This window comes from Buteo buteo, chromosome 13, assembly GCF_964188355.1.
Source record: "Buteo buteo chromosome 13, bButBut1.hap1.1, whole genome shotgun sequence".
Lineage (NCBI taxonomy): Eukaryota > Metazoa > Chordata > Aves > Accipitriformes > Accipitridae > Buteo > Buteo buteo.
In genome coordinates, this window is record NC_134183.1 from 85,147 (window position 1) to 102,397 (window position 17,251).

The 17,251-nt window shown below is 46.1% G+C and overlaps 1 long non-coding RNA gene across 2 annotated transcripts; it reads right to left on the bottom strand.

Annotated features, from left to right (window-relative positions):
• Nucleotides 1-14,715: 14,715 nt before the first annotated feature.
• Nucleotides 14,716-16,296, bottom strand: LOC142038564 (uncharacterized). Of its 2 annotated transcripts, none has more exons than XR_012652594.1 (3): nucleotides 16,034-16,296; nucleotides 15,749-15,854; nucleotides 14,716-15,476 (listed from the first exon to the last, which is right to left on the bottom strand). It is a non-coding gene; the product is annotated as an uncharacterized LOC142038564 (long non-coding RNA). The 2 variants fall into 2 exon arrangements; XR_012652595.1 differs by having other exon boundaries at nucleotides 14,716-15,607.
• Nucleotides 16,297-17,251: the final 955 nt, after the last annotated feature.

Here is a 17,251-nt window from a genome sequence, read left to right on the forward strand (position 1 = left end):
CCAAAGCAGAAGACGCATGCTGGGAGGCCGCCCAAAACCCTCAGCCTGCCAGACCGATTCCCAACTCCCTCTCCTTTACCTTGGCCGCTCGACCACCCCACTCTGTCGTCAAGAGCTTGCCACGTCAAGGCACACGTACCACCTGCAAAAAACAAACAACAAGGGATGCTTCCAACTTTGCCAACAATGCGACACCTCCAAAGGAACAGTTCCTTTAACCCAGTAATCATGGCTCGCCTTGCCAAGACACCTCCGGTACCGATGGCCCGCTTCGCTCCTTCCTTCGTACCTTCAAAATAAAAGAAAAAAAGAACCCCATCAGCTAGTCACAGAGCCACCGGCTGCATCTTCCCTCTGATTCCACTCACGAACCCACCTTCTTATGCTGCTCCGCTCCCCTCCTCCGTCGCTCTGTGGCATGCATATTGTCCCTCTGCATCTGAAAAAAAAGACATATTGAATGAGTCACCAAGATGCAGAGCAAGAACTTAACAATTCCAGAGGTCTTGATTCCATCTATGAAGACTATCTGGAGTCCAACTAGAGCCTGCCATCTTAGGGGAAATAAAAAAAAGGGCCCAAACTTTAAGCCCATCACATGCAAGACTTAACACCTTAGAGAGTCAAATCCGCTTCACTGCCCCTCAACAGCCCCTGCCACATGGCTTCAATCGTCTCCATAAAACACTATCGGCATGGCTGTCCACACAGCCCGCTGATGGCTACTCGAGCCAAGATTACTGTACAACCCTCGCCTAAACAGTCTAGGCACATCAACGTTTCACCCATAGATTCTTATCGCTGTTCCACCTACCCCTGACTCTACAGCCCCGGGCAGAGCAGCTCCAAGCCAAACACACCCGTGTACAAACACACACAACACAGAACACTACCAACAAGGTGATTCAAAGAGAAAACTCTCAGCAAGAATGACGACCCCCGGACGGGAGGTGCCATCCGGCAAATTGACCTACAGCGCCCAAAACCACAAAGTAAGGAGGCTCTATGACAGCCCCAAAGAAGAAGAGGCAAAAGTAACAGCCCGTTACAAGATGGTACTGTCAAAACCAAGATGATGGATGCGCCAGAAGCCTGGCATCAAGACTTAAGGATGTCAGGATGCGGGGAAGAAGTCCCTGTCCGAGAAAACGGATGGCTAGAGAGCAGAGCTGCCAAAGCAGCCCGGAAGAACACCACAAAACAGGACCGACCAGAAGCCGCTGAGACCGATCCATGCTTTAGAGCTCCGAGCACAAGAAAAGAAGCACCTGATTGGCACAGTGCCAATGAGTAAGGGCATTCAAGACCCTAGGGACAGTGCCCGAAGCGCATGCCACGCTCCTCCGGTGTCAACGTGGAAGTCACGGACACTGCACACAATCAATATGATCAAAGCAGATGCCACTTTATTGCCCAAATAGTTTGGTTTATACAAGTATTTTAGTTCCTGTTCATGCGTAAGCCATCTGTTGATTGGTTAACACGTGCTGTCCATGCGCCTAAAACAATAATTTGATAGGATAAGGCCATCTGATCACGCGAATGGTTCCCCCCGCCTGCATCTTGTCTTGTGTCCTGCTTTCAGTTACGTAGGCCCAACTTTGTTCAGCTTTTTGTGCTTATTTCAGCAAACTTTGTAGCAACAGTTAGCCTTGTTCTACTTTTCCTGCTCGCTTCATCAAACTTGTAGCAACAGTTAATCTTCGCTAGGTCCTTGAGGGCTGCTGCCTGCAGAGGCCTCTGGTTCACGGAATAATCAGGTCCATTGTGCCTGGATTGTTCACTATATGTCCATTGTTTCCAAATATCCCACACTCCAGCGCAAAGACTGATGAAGGCATTGAGACTCAAGGAAGGTCTAAGCACAGAAGACAGACTACACAAACTACACGCCACCACGGACACAGGCTGGAACTGCCCTGCCTGGCACACACTGGTCTCGTGCTGAAAAGCAACCCGCTCCCTTCATCTGCCCAAACAGAACTGCTCCTGGACAGCCCTGCCCTCCTACTCTCACTTTAAAACGCCTCCCGGCAATTCCCAGCTTCGTCCCTTCCTCCCAGCCTCTCCCCAGCCTGGGGCCCTCAACTTAGCTTTCAGAGGGCCGAGGGGCTGAATCCATCATCCAGAAAAACCACACGGGCTAACTGGGATATTCCTGCACTCACCAGGCTCCTCTTTGTCATCTGCAGGGGAAAAAAACCAAACAAAAAACCCAAACCAAACCAGAAAAGGGAGTAAGCATCCCATCAGCCAACACCAACTACTTCCCCAACTCCCCCACTCCTCACAAGCACCACCGCATTACGCTTACACACTCATTGCAGAGTCAGACCCTGCAGCCGTCATCACTCGCGGTACCGAAGATAGAGACACACAAACGTGAAGAGTCACCAGCCCCACGCTCCTCCTCACTAATCCACAGCTCACCTCAAACGCTCATCCAATTCAAAGATAGCCCACACAACACCTCCAGAATGGAAGGTAAATGCTTAACCAAGCAGCCCCATAATACTTCGCTATTCAACACTGACCCTGCCGACTACCACCTCACCTTCTCGGACCCCTCACCGGCATGCAGCTTTGCAGGAAACCTTACAGCAGACTTCACGGTACGTAAAGGGTGCCTATAAGAAACCTGTAGAGGGACTTTTTACAAGGGAGTACAGCAATAAGACAAGGCAGTAACGGCTTTAGTCCTAAGTAGGGTACATTTAGTTTAGGCGTTAGGAAGACGTTTCTCACTAGGGGTGGCAAGGCACTGGAACGCGTTGCCCAGAGAACCTGCGGATGCTCCCTCCCTGGAAGCATTCAAGGCCAGGTCAGATGGGGCTTTGAGCAACCTGGTCTCACGGAAGGTGCCCCTACCCATTGCGGGGCGGGGGGGAAGGGGGGGGGGCGGGGGGTGGAACTAGAGGATCTGTATGGTCCCTTCCAACCCAAACCATTCTACGATTCTATGACATCCAAATCCAACTGCAAAACTCCTCTGAGAAGGGCTGGTGAACCCTCCTCCCTTTCCCCAGCAGTCCCAAAACTTTAGAAACCCCTTTTCTTCTCCTCAACTCTCAGGAAAGGAACCCCACTGCTTCCTGACACCTCCTGCCCTCGGTTCGCACCCCTGAACCCCCTTCAGTGGCAACTCCTCAGGAGCCGCTCTTCTGAGCCACATCCCAAATTCTGGGGGCACCTCCTAACCTACAGCTTCCCAGAGACTCTGAGCTCTGCTACATGCCCACAAAATAAAGTCAAGTCCCAAGGCTTGTAATCTACAAAGGGCCTGCCACAAGCTGCAAAGATTCTAGGGACAACGTAGCATTACGTGGGCAATGAGGAAAGGCATCCCAAACCCTGAAGGGCACTGTGCCTCACAGCCCTTCTGCTTGCTTCAGAAATACTAAAACTCCATATACAGATGCATACAAGACACTCACCTTAACCCCTGCTAAACAATGTCACCATCGGTCCCGTTAAGAGAGATATCAGCAACTTACACAGCATACAGCAGAACGGGTGAAAAAAACAAGGTTCCTTTTTCAATAAAGTTGGGAATTCCAGGAAAACACAATGCATGAAGAATTTAAAAAAAACAAACAATGCATACTATTAAACCATCTTTCTACCCCTGAACACTCAAAACAAAATTACTGACCTGAAAAAAAGAAAGGAAAAAAAAGCAGCTGCATACAAGTGTTACTTGCTACCACACATGCTGCTGAACCTTGACTGGTCCTGAAGCTCTTACCTCAGGCAGACACCTCTTCCCAAAGGGCTGAGCCAGCTGCAAAGCTGCAAAAGACTCAAGGAAGAGCTGAGCACCAACACCAGAGAAACCCAGGAGCACAATGAGCTCCCTCAGCAGAGGCTGTAGCTCAAATACCCCGAGCCTCTGCCCACCACCCTTAGTGCAATCACCTGGGAAAGGGGAAGGGCAAACCACCAGAAGTTATAAAGTCAGCTGGAGGAGCAGCAGCACTATTCTCACCTGCCTTAAATTTACAGCAAGCAAGGTCCTCGACAGAGAAAGTAACCCCTCCAGGAAATGACACTACTTGCTCCCGTACTACAGCTATTGCATCAGCAACGTGACCAGGTAGGGAATTAAACTTAGTTTTTCTGGGCTGTAGATAGAAAACGATAGATGCCCTTCTAAACTAGGTAAGAAACTAGCTCATTAAATGCAATGACAATGTTGTTATCAAAATTGATGTGCTTTAGTTTCCTATAAAAAAGCCAAAATGCTCTGGGGTTTTGCTTCATTTCTAGCAAGACTGTGCATACCACCTTACTTCTACCAGAACTACCTTCTGGATAGGAATGAATCAAAAAGCAGAATTAGATCCCTTAAGAATTCCATCTCCAAAATATCTCTGGTTGCAAAATAAATTATTTACTGTGAATAGCCAATGATACAGAGTCCCCCTGAGCGTGTCTCCAGCTGACTCCCTTAACAGAGGTACAAGAGTCCCAAAGCGCAAAAAAACCACCAAAAAGCCATGGAAATACATGGGGGGGACCAGGCAGCAGCCATGCCCCACAAGGACAGGCCAGGGCGGGGGGGCAACGACACCCCCTGCAGTCATGCAGGAAAGGGTCAGCAGAAGCCACACCCCTGCGGTTTAGGGGGGGCAGCAGCCACAAATGACACCAAGAAAACATGGAACTTCAGGGATACACGGCTGGTGGGGGGAAGAGGGTGACACCCCCACCAATCGGCATGGGAAAAAACTCACAGGAAAGGTGGGTTAGATGGATAGTTTGCGGTGGTAAGATACGTGCGCAAGAACATGCACAGTCGGGGGGGCGGGGGCATGCATGAGGTTTACCTTCACCAGGGGCTCCACCCAGGTAATCCACAGTAGGTAAACTCATCTGGGATAATCTGCAACAGCAATTCCACTCTGGGTTCTTGACCCAACACCAGATAATCCACACTGCCTGCCCCATGGGAGGGGGTGCTTCCCACAGGATGGGGCATCTGCTGAGCATCACCACACCCTTAGGACAACACATCTGGAAAATTAAAATCACAAATTGTATTTCAGCATATTAAAAAAATAACACCAAATGAGTAGAGGAATTCCAGCAAAGGGAGAGGCTAGCAGGTGCCCTAATTAGGACTTGAGCTAAACAGGTGAGCTCACAATACAACACATCCTTTAGAAGGTAGACTGATGAAAACTGGTTTGCTGCTAGATAACTGTATAAGTGAGATTTGATAAATGATCATATATTAACATTATGGTTGAAACAGTAGACAAAGGGTAGCTGGGGACATAATTACAAAAGTGTAGTCAAGTGATTAACTAGTAATTATTTATAAGTTTTGCTGGTTTTTGCTCTTATGACTAGAAGTTCCTGTAAGCTAGACGAGAACAATGTTGAAACTGACCACATGTGATGGAAACTGCATTAAGCTTCAAGATCAAAGAACAAGGACAAGAATAAAGACTTCGAGGACAGCCAACAAGAACTTCAAATGGGTCCGTGGTGGTAAAAGCAGCCCTTTGCCTCAAAGGGATCCTTCATTGCGCGTGATCGGATGTAGGCAGTACTACGATAATCAGTTATAATCATTTTTATGTATACGTATACTAATCTGATTAATATGCCATTAGTTATTCTCTATAACCTGTTTGTGCTAAAGCTGTGGTATGCACGCTAGGTGGAAATATCCCCCCTGCATCCAGCGCTTCGATAAAGAATGCCTGCTTTCTAAAACTCCAAAACAAGTCTTGGAGAGTTTCTTCGACTGGCTTTTCAGTATCAGAGAGGTGTCATTGCAACAAAATGAGTCCAAAGGGGCCTTACAGAGCTAAAAGTGTGCTGCAGGGAAAATTTAAGACCTCGGGAGACATTGTGACAGTAGCAAAGGGCTTTTGAGAGGGACAGGCAAAAGAAGGCTTGAGGCCATGATGGAGTCCAGAAGGGATTTGAACAGACTACAGATGTCCTCAGGGGACTAGGGACTGAACAGAGGTATCCTAGCTAGCATAGAGGACAACATGAGCATTCTGGAGATGAAAGATGGCATCAGGAAAGGTTCTCAGGGAGGGAGAAGGGTGCAAAGTGCACAACAGAGCCAAAAGAGGCTCTGTGTGGGGCACAAGGATGGCCTCAGGAGGCATGATGATGGGAGAAGGGTGCTGAGAGTGAAAGATAGAAGGCAGCTCTGGTACACAATGCAAACTCAAGGTGTCCCAGCAATGTACAGATGTCCTCAGGGGATGAGCGACTGAATGGAGACATCCAAGATAGCAGTGAATAAGGTAAGAGTGCTCTGGGGCACAATGAAAGCCTCAGGAAGAGTTGTCTCTGAATAAGAAAGAAACAAAGTCTGCTACAGAACTCCAGGATAGTGATGGAACAGAAGGATGCTCGCAGGAAGCATTGTGACAGAAATAGTGGGGTACTGAGGTAGACAGAGACACAGAAGAAGGCTCGAGGGCACAAAGATACTCAGGAGGAGATTTGAACATGGTACAGGTATCATGAGGGAGACTGACCCACTGGAGGCAAGCGAGATGGAAGAGAGGACAAAAAGACTGCTCTGAGGAAGAGGCGATGTTCTGACAAACCAAGAGGGGTGCAAATTACACCCCAGAGATAAAAGCATGCCGAGGAGATCCTCTAAAGCCTGAGGATGAACCAAGAAAAGAGCCCCCCCAAAAATAGAAGTAGACATAGAAAGAAAATTTTAAAAAAACAAAAGGGTACAAGGCACAGGAGAAAAATTAAAAAATAGGGACAGAAAACTAGATAAAAGTAGACATAGAAAAGAAATTCAAGAAGGAAGGCATTAAAGGAGGAAAAAAAATTAAAAATAGGGACAACAAACTAAATAAATGGAGACATAAAGAAAATTCTAAAATTGACAACCTACCCAGGTGTTGTGGTTTAACCCCAGCCAGCAACTAAGCAGCTGCTCGTTAGTTCCCAAGCAGTGATCCCTGCACCTGGCTCCCCATCCCCAGCCAACTCCCCCCAGTTTATATACTGTGCATGACATCATAAGGTATGGAATATCCCTTTGGCCAGTTTAGGTCAGCTGTCCTGGCTGTGTCCCCTCCCAACTTCTTGTGCCTCTCCAGCCTTCTTGCTGGCTGGGCATGAGAAGCTGAAAAATACTTGACTTGCTTTAAGTACTACTGAGCAACAACTGAAAACACCAGTGTGTTATCAACATTTTTCTCATACTAAATCCAAAACATAACACTATACCAGCTACTAGAAAGAAAATTAACTCTATCCCAGCCAAAACCAGGACATCAACAGACAAGAATTAAGAAGTAGGGACAGGAGGTAGATAAAAGCAGATGTAGGAAAAAAAAAAAGCAAAAAGATTAAGAAAATAAAGGAAAAAATAAAAAACAGGAACATCAAGCTAAATAAACAAAATTTTAAAAGTGACAGCATTTTTAAATTACACAGCACAGACTAGAATAAAATATAAAGACAGTGAAGTGGATAAAAGTAGATAAAATAAAAGCAACAGGACACAAGAAATAAAAAAATAGGGTTAGACATCTTGATAAAAGTAGACATAGAAAATTTTAAGAGTCATAACGTAGAGAACAGATAGGAAAAAAGGAAACAATAGAGACAGAAAAATACATAAAAGTGAACAAAGAAACAAAATTCAAAAGTGAAGGCATTAAGAGAGGAAAACATTTTAAAATAGCAAAAACCCCTAAACAGGCAGTGTGAGAGGCTGAAAGAGTTAATGTCTCAAACATTGTGGTGGGGCAAGTTCTGCTTAACAACAAACTCTGCATAGCAAGGCACCACAGGTGAAAAGAAGCAGATCAGCACCCATCAGCAACAGGAGGGGGAGGGCATGCCAGAGGGTGCACAGCTCCCTGTTCTGATAAAGCTGTTCTGATATGCCAGCAGGGCAATTCACCAGGCTGTTCTGATATGCTGAGCAGGACAGCTCACCATACAGTGACAAAAGATCATGTTTGCACGGAAGGGGAAGTTACCCCCCAAACGACTCCCAAGTCCCAAAGGCTCACAAACTGCTCATGACACCTCATTAGCCTAATAAGTTTGAGTGCCTGCCCGAATGAGGGGCAAGGAGTATAAAAGGACACAACCTGAAGCCCCAGGTGTGGAAGCCCACTGGGACTGGACCCCTCAGCTGACTGAACCAATGCTGGACCCAGGACTGGTGAAATCTTTCTCTTCTCTCTCTCTGCCTTGTTTCTCTCTTTCTTTTTCCTTTTCTGTAATCCCTACATCTTATCCCTGTAGACATAAACCATTGACCAAGTCTGGGACTAGGAGTGGATCCAGCTGCCCCTAGGCTCCTCTGTGAGAAGGAGTCTATAAAGCAAAGTGGTCTGCTCTGAACCTCGTGACTCGACAGAAGGGGTCTCCATACTCTCTTCCCTGAACTGATCCAAAAATAAGCAAGGCCTGTAGTACATGTTTGGTGATGCAGGGTTAGCACAGGTTACACAGTTTACTGACGTAGTTTCATGCCAATTTTTGTCGTGAGCGAATAAAGTTGAATTTTGTGAGTTAAAGGATCCCTGGTGTCATATCACTTTAATCCTGACCTGGGAATCGGCAAACCTGAGTTGTCATCCCGAGAAACTGAGACATGACAGAAAAAGACATAGAAAGAAAATTTTACAAGCAACTGGGTACGGGACATACTAGAATGGATTAAAAAATAAAGACAGCAAACTGGCTAAAAATAGATGAGGAAAGAAAATTTAAAAGAGATGGGGTACAGGACAGACAGGAAAAAGTAAAAAAAGGGAGTGACATCTTGATAAAAGTAGACATAAACCAGAAATTTTAAAAGCGACAAGATACAGTAAACAGGAAAAAATTAAAAATAGGGACAGAAAACAAGATAAAAGTACACCTAGAAAAAAAGATTTGAAAAGGAAAAGGATTATGAGATAAAAAGTTGAAAAATAGGGACAGGGAACTACATAAAAGTAGACAGAAAATTTTAGAAGTAATGCAGTTCATGACAGGAAAGAATTAAAAATTAGAAACAGTTACTGGATAAAAGAAGACATAGAAAGACTATTTTAAAAGCACAGCATTAAGGAAATAAAGGAAAAAATAGGGACAGCGAACTAAAACAGACATAGAAAGGAAATTTTAAAAGCAATGGAGAGTAAGACAAAGGAAAAAAAAAATATTGATAGGCTGAAAAAGAGATACATAGAAAGTAAATTTTAAAAGTGATGTGGTAAAGGACAGACAGGAAAGAATTAAAAACCAGCAATATGCAGCATCATAAAAGCAGACATAGAAGGAAAATTTAAAACGTGATGGGATACAGGACAGGAAAGAATTAAAAAATAGGGACAGAACTGGTTATCAGAGATAGAAAATTTTAAAAAGTGACAGAATAAGGAAAAATGGAAAATAATGAAAAATAGGGACAGCAAACTAAAGAAATGAAGATGTAGAAACAAAATCTAAAAAGCAACAGGCTACAGGACAGACAAGAAAGTATTAAACAATAGTGACAGCAAACTACATCAAGAAATAGAAAGGAAATTTAAAAGTGATGGAGTGCAAGACAGGAAAAAGTGAGATGGTACAGGACAGAGGCTAAAATTAAAAAAACAAAGACAGTGAATAGGTTAAAGTAGGCATAGAAAGCAAATTTGAAAAAAGTGACAGGTGTCATGGTTTAACCCCAGCTGGCAACTAAGCACCACCCAGCTGCTTGCTCGCTGCCCCCCTGCAGCGGGATGGGGGAGAAAAATCAGAAAAAAAAGTAAAACTCACAGGTTGAGATAAAGACAGTTTAATAGGTAAAGCAGAAGCCGTGCACACAAACAAAGCAAGACAAGGAATTCATTCCCTGCTTCCCATCAGCAGGCAGGTGTTCGGCCATCTCCAGGAAAGGAGGGCTCCATCCTGTGTAACGGTTACGTGGGAAGACAAATGCCATCGCTCTGAATGTCCCCCCTTCCTTCTCCTTCCCCCAGCTTGATATGCTGAGCATGACATCATATGGTCTGGAACAGCCCTTGGGTCAGTTGGGGTCAGCTGTCCCAGCTGTGTCCCCTCCCAGCTCCTTGTTCAGCCCCAGTCTGCTCACTGGTGGGGCAGGGTGAGAAGCAGAACAGCCCTCGACTCTGTGCAAGCACTGCTCAGCAATAACAAAAACTTCCCTGTGTTATCAACGCTGTTTTCAGCACAAATCCAAAACGTGGCCCCATACTAGCTACTGGGAAGAAAAATAACTCAATCCCACCCAAAACCAGCACAACAGGGTATGTGACAGAGACAAAAGAATTAAAACATGGGGACAGCTAACTAAACAAACAGACATAGGAAGAAAATTTAAAAGGTGATGGGCTACATGACAGACAGGAATAACTTAAAGACAGTGAATAGGTTAAAGTAGACATAGAAAGAAAAAGTAAAAAGCAACGGGGTACACAATAGTGAGGAAAGAATTAAAAACCAGTGATACACAGCTCGATACAAGTAGACATAGAAGGAAAATTTAAGAAGTGATTGGGTACAGGACAACAAAAATAAAATTAAAATAGCCACAGTGAACTAAAACTGAGAAATATCAAGGAAATTTAAAAGTGACACAGGGGCACAGGACAGAGAGGAAAAAAAATAAAAAATAAAGACAGTGAACTGGATAAAAGTAGACCTAGAAAGCAAATTTTCAAAGCAACAGGGTACACAACAGACAGGAAATAATTAAAAAATAGCAATAGGCAGCTTCATAAAAGTAGATGTAGCATTGTTGTTTAACCCTGGCTGGCAACTAAGTACCATACAGCTGCTCACTTACTCCCCCACAGTGGGATAGGGGAAGAATCAGGAGGGTAAATGTGAGAAACTCATGGGTTGATATAAAAAGTTTAATAATTAAAAAGACATTTTTTAAAAAAGTTGTAAGAGGAAAAAAAAACCAAACAGCAAATGAAAACAATTGCTCACCACCAACTGACCGATGCCCAGCCAGACTCAAGCAACTGGGTACAGGACAGAGAGGGAGGAATTAAAATATAGGGTCAGGGAGACAGAGAGGGGAAGACATAGAAATTAAATTTTAAAAGTAATGGGGTACAAGGCAGTGCAGAAAAAAATGAAAAACAGGGAGAAGAAGCTGGTTAGAGAGAGGCATATGAAAAATTTAAAAGGCAACAGAGTACTGGGCAGAGTTGACAGAAGAATAACAAGTTTTGAGGAGCCATACACATAGGTGGGCAGGCAGAGAGGGAGACAGAGGAAGGGAGGCAGAGGTGGGCCAGGATGTAGAGGAGAGGACTTGCAACTCACCACAGCTCCTGGTGCTGGCAGGAGACCTTCACCACCCCAATGCTTCTCTCTCTGCCTCTGCCCCTTCCTCCTCCCCAGTGCCGGCTGCCTGACCCTCACGTACTCGGCAGCACGCAGTGGACACCTCAGTGCTCCTCATCCACAAGGCTTGCTTTGATACACAGTGGCTCATGCATGTAGCCAACAAAGGCCAGGGACAGCTCAGAGGGATCCTTCCTTGCCACAGGGACTGGCCATTCCTTGCTGCAGGCACCTACCAGCCAGCCAGACCCCCCTGCACTCCCTCCTCAGCCAGTTCCCCTGCCCAGGCAGCCCCCTTTACAGCTGGAGCCCCTTCACACAGCAGGGCCAGCCCCATCCTCAGCCTCACTGGCCACACCTGGGGCCATCCCAGCCCCAGCTGGAGCCCATCAGGAACAGGGGCCATTGCCAAAGCCCCACAGCACATCATGCCTGCCCCTGCACCTAGCTACATCCAGGGAGACAGAGGAGGCAGGAAAAATTTATTCATTAATGCATATAAGAAATCCTGGCAGTGAGTTGGCTACAAGGCTCAGTGCCCAAAGGCAGCAGGATGGGGGGATAAAAGGGAAGAGAAAAGCAGGAGGAAGGACAGAGGGACACAGGCGTGCAAGACAGGGAGCCAGGAAATTGGATGCTGGGAACAAGAGAGGGACAAGAAGCAGGAAAACAGTGTAGAGAGAGAAGAGCAGAGAGACTGAGCAGAACAGCAGGGATGGAGATGGAGGAATAAATAATAGGAAGCAGGGGAGAGAAGGGGAAGAGACTGGCAGGACAAGAAGATAAACACAGGACAAGGGACAGGGAAACATTCTCAAGTGATACAGGAGAAGAAACAGCAAGAACTAGAAAACAGAAACAGGGAGCCAGGTAGAGAGAAACATTTCAAAAAGCAACAGCATACAAGAAACATAGGCAAGAGCTAACAAGCAGACAGAGGGAGAGGCAGACGGAGAGGCAGACAGAAAAGGTAAGAAGTGACAGGGTACAGGACAGAGAGGGAAGAGTTAAGAACTAGAGACAGGGAGATGGATAGAAGGAAACATAGAAAATTTTGAAAGCAACAGGGTACAAGAATCAAAAAGTAGGTACATGGAGCTGCATAGAGGGAGACGTTAAGAACGAAATTTGAAAAGCAACAGGGTACAAGAAACACAGGCGAGAAATTAAACTAAGGTCAGGGAGACAAAGAGAGGGAAAAGTAGCAAGAAAATTTTAAAAGCAACTGGGTTTAAGAAACATGCAAGAATTTAAATAGGGATGGAGAGGCAGGAAGTTTCAAAAGTGATGACATACAAGAAACATAGGCAAGATTTAAAAAACAGGGACAGGGAGCCTGATAGAAGGAAACTGTGGTGGGTTGACCTTGCCTGGCTGACGAGTGTCCACCAAGCCACTCTATCATTCCTCCTCCTCAACAAGACAGGAGGGTAGAAAATACAACAAAAAAGCTTGTGGGTCAAGATAAGGACAAAGAGATCACTCACCAATTACTGTCACAGGCAAAACAGACTCAACTTGGGGAAATTAATTTATTGTCAGTCAAAATCAGAGTACAATAATGAGAAATGTGATAAATTTATGTGTTTGTTAATCAAACCAGTTCTGTAAGCCTTGCACAATGTGTTCGTTTTTGCAAGGCAGTGTTAGCCTTTGCAAGCAGGTGCGGTTGGAAACTTTGTAACTGCAATGTCTTGCTAAGTGAACAAGATGTATTAGCTGTCAATGCCTAATAAGGAGATATTTTAAAGTACGCATGCTCCAGATGACAAGAAACACAGAAGACTACCACAGCCTTCATCCCACTACTCCCCCAGCAACAAGGCGTGCAATCACAGAAGATACTAAAAAAGCCCACGTGGGCCCGGACTCTGGACTCTAACCTGGCAACAAAAAAAAAACTAAAAAGGGGACTCTGAAGGGGGGGGGGGTGCACGCCATTGGTAGAGCGGAGACTCCCCCGCTGCCCAGCGCTGTTTTGCCTGTTTGCCGTTTGCTTCAATAAACTTTGATTGGATTACCCATGGGCTGGCGTACAATTTTTTGTCGCCGCTTATAACAAGAAATATGAACAAATCTGAAAAACACCTTCCCCCCACCCCTCTCTTTTCTTCCTGGGCTCATTTTCACTCCTGACTTCTCTACCTCCTCCTACCGAGCAGCACAGGGGGAGAGGGAGCGGGGGGTTGCAGTCATTCATCACAAGTTGTCTCTGCTGCTCCTTCCTTCTTCGTGTTCTTCTGTTCCAGTGTGGTGTCACTCCCATGGGGCCACACGTCCTGCCAGAAAACCTGCTCCAGTGTGGGCTCCTCTCCACAGCGTCACAGCCTCCTTTGGGTGCATCCGCCGGCTCTGGCGAGGGGTTCCCCATCGGCTTCAGGGTGCATATCTGCTCTGCCATGGACCTCCGTGGGCTGCAGGGGGACAGCCTGTGTCACCATGGTCTTCACTGCAGGCTGCAGGGGAATCTGCTTTAGGACCTGGATCACCTCCTCCTTTTCCTTCTTCACTGACTGTGGTGTCTGCAGGACTGACAGCTTCTGCACAGCATTGTTTTAGCCCTTCTTAAATATCACAGAGGTGCTACCAGCGTTGCTGGTTGGCTCAGCTTTGACCAGTCGCACCTCCATCTTGGAGCTGGAACTGGCTGTGCCCAACATGGGGACAAGTCCTGCTGTCTTCTCACAGAACCCACCCCTGCAGCCCCTGCCCACTCCCCTGCCCCAGCTTGTCACACAAACTCACTACAACAGTGATCGGCTACAGGGCAGAGAAGGGGGATTGAAAAGTAGAAGGGAGACAGAGAGAGATGGGGCGGGGGGAGGGGGGTAGCAATGGGCTACAGGACAGAGAGGAGGAACTAATAAAAAGGGAGAGGATACCAGACAGAGAAATGGAGAAAAACAAATATTAGTGATGAGCCACAGGGCAGAAGGAAGAATTAAAAAAGGGGACAGTGAGGTAGATGACAGAGACTGAGAAATACCAAAAACACTGATGATCTAAAGGGGAGAGAGAGGGAAAATAAAGAATAGGGACAGGGAACCAGACAGAGAGAGAATAATAAAGACAACAATGGGCTATGGGACAGTGAGGGAAGAAGTTAAAACATAGGGACAGGGACCTGGAACAAGAGAATCTAAGAAAGTAAAAGTGTATCCAGAATACAGGGCAGAGAAAGGAATTGAAAAATAGAGACACAGCATCAGACAGGTGAGAGCAGCGGGGATTGTGAAGGGCTAAAGGGCAGACAGGGAGGAATTAACAAGATTGGCATAAGAAGACAGACAGATAAATGGAGAAAGACAAAGTAGTGATGGGCTGCAGGGCAGAGACAGAGGATAAAAAAAGAGGGATGGTGACATGCGGAAAACAGACTCCACAATTGGTGATATTGTAAAGTAGGTATGTTTATTCAGCACTGGGCAGCACGGGGGCTAGTCCCACCAAAGTCGTGCGCGCCGTCGGGCCTAATTGTGCAGGTTAAGTACATGTTCTACATACATATTCATTAGATTTCCAAGAAATGTTACACATATTCATTAGTTTTCCGGGAAACTAATAGCATATGCAAATGTCTTTTACGCAGGCACATTGAAGGTCTCTGGTGGTCTTCAGGAGTCCTCCGGTGGTCTTCCATAGTCTTCCTCACTTGTCCGCTATTTGACCCTCCTCAAGTGATTTTGCTTTCGGTCACGTAGGCCCATCTTGCTTAGCTTTTTGTGCCTGTTTCATCAAACTTTGTAGCAACAGTTAGCCTTCGATGCGTCCATGAGGCCTGCTGCTTGGGGGTGCCTCTGGCTCAGATTGAACAGCCCCATTGTGTCTCTCGTTCGCTATGTATCTATTCTTCTAATTATCCCACACTGCGCAGTATGGTCTTTTACATATTTTGATACATCAGTGCTCGTTAGTGCTCTTATTATCTAAGTTCTCAGTGGTGTAAAATCATATGGTTAGTTTAAGCTAAATTATCTACAAGGATGAGAACAAAGGCAGGAGTTCTTATCTTTTCTGGCCCTATCTATTCAAGCAAGGTCTCTACTTGTGCCTTCTTAACAAGATCGTAAATACATCAAACATTTAATTAAGTTTTGTGATTGTTCATGGTTCCTTCTTGCTCATCACTCCCAAATACCAGTCTCTGACAGGCTTAATCCTTGACGAACACCAGTCTTTGGTATGTAAGGTTACAGAGAAACAATCATAAAGCAATTAGCAGTTTGTTCTCTATATCAATGGGACAGGTCAGAAGTGCAGAGAGAAAAAGAAAACAGAGAGGCAGAACAACAGAGAAAGAGGGGAACTTAGAGAACAAGAAAGGGAGAGGAACAGGAAGAAAAAACAAAAAAAATAAAGCAGTGAGAGAAAGAGAAGGTGGGGGCAGGGAGGCACTGGGATGCAGAAGAGGGGTGACACAGCCCCAGGGGTTCAGGACTCACTGTACCTCCTGCTCTTGGAGCTGCCGAGAGAATCTGACAGTTCACACCTGTCTGTGTCTCTCTCCCTCTCCCTTCCTCCTCTGTAGCTGCAGTCACTTGACTGTCATCCACCTAAGAGAATAGATTGGTGCCTTACAGCTCTTACAATATGAGGCTTCCTAGAAACACAGCCTCACATGCACACACACACTACATGACTGCACTGTGGTTTTGGTTACGCATACAGACCCTGCCGTGCACACTGGTGATCGGATGTGCTGAGGACTACACTAAGAAGGATCCATCCTCACCTGGAGAGGCAGGTTATCTCCTGTATAGAGCTGCTGGCTGGATCCTCTTTATTTTATTCTTCAAATAAAAAATATTCTTCAAATGCAGGCCGCTACGGAATCTTGCCATGGCAACCATGGCAAAACGGTGCCAGCTGACATCCAGCTGAGAGAAGAAAAAAAAACATTAGCACAAAGCTGGGTAGGAATCCAAAGCTGCCTTTTTTTTTTTGTGAAGGTTTGTGAAGACAGTACGACTCAGTGGAGGAAAAACTATTTTTGCGTCATCTTTGGTACAGTTGTTGACACAGGCCACTAGAGCTTTTGCATTTTTCAGACAACCGTGCCTTTTTTTTTTTTCCTTTCTTTTTTGACTCACTGGCAACTTTACTTTCACTAGAACTCACTTTCCTAGATACACGCAGGTGACAGACATAGAGACCTACCTACATTTTCTCAAGCCTTAGTACAGCCGAGGCTTCATCACCCTATACGTCCCAAGTTGAGTATTTTTGCTAAAGAGCACAGCAACACATCCGTCCTTGTGAACTGCCTCGTTGCAAAAAAGGAATCATTATTTCCAGGCCGTTGCTCCAAACGGGCAAGATCTTTTAAAACCACAGTTGTGCCACCAAACCCGCTCAGGGTCCCTCCTAGCTTTTGACCGCCCTGAGATTTAACAGGCACACGCTCCATTCCATCTTCCAACAGCAAAAATACGTTAACGCTCTCGGACCCAGAGCGCAACCCTACGGATGTCCACGCACGCACCCTGCCGTTTTGATGAGGAGCCACCGAGCACCCCTGCGAGCACAGCTGCACGCGCCAGATCGGTTTCCCCTACGCCGCGAGTTACCGGTTCCGGTGAACGTAGTTTCTGACACTTTAAACCGAAAACCGTATCTCGACACTTCGCCACAGTAGAAACGACCCATCGCCAGAACGCTACAAAAACGCAGTAACACCAATTGCAAACCCACAGCAGCAACAGCTCCAGAAATATTGAGACCAGGAACAAGGGAGAAAAATAAAACAGCTTCATCTCACGCACAGGGGAGCGGCAGGCAGAGAAAAGGGTCGGCATTCTGAGCCCTTGCAGAAAACGGGCATTCTCCTTCCATTCCTCAGCCCGTCCGTGAAGGTCTAAATACCGCAACACTACCACGGCAACGTCGAGAGCAGGGAACAGCAGCCCGGCCGCTGGACTTGCCACTGACCCACGCTATTTCCGTAGCAGGA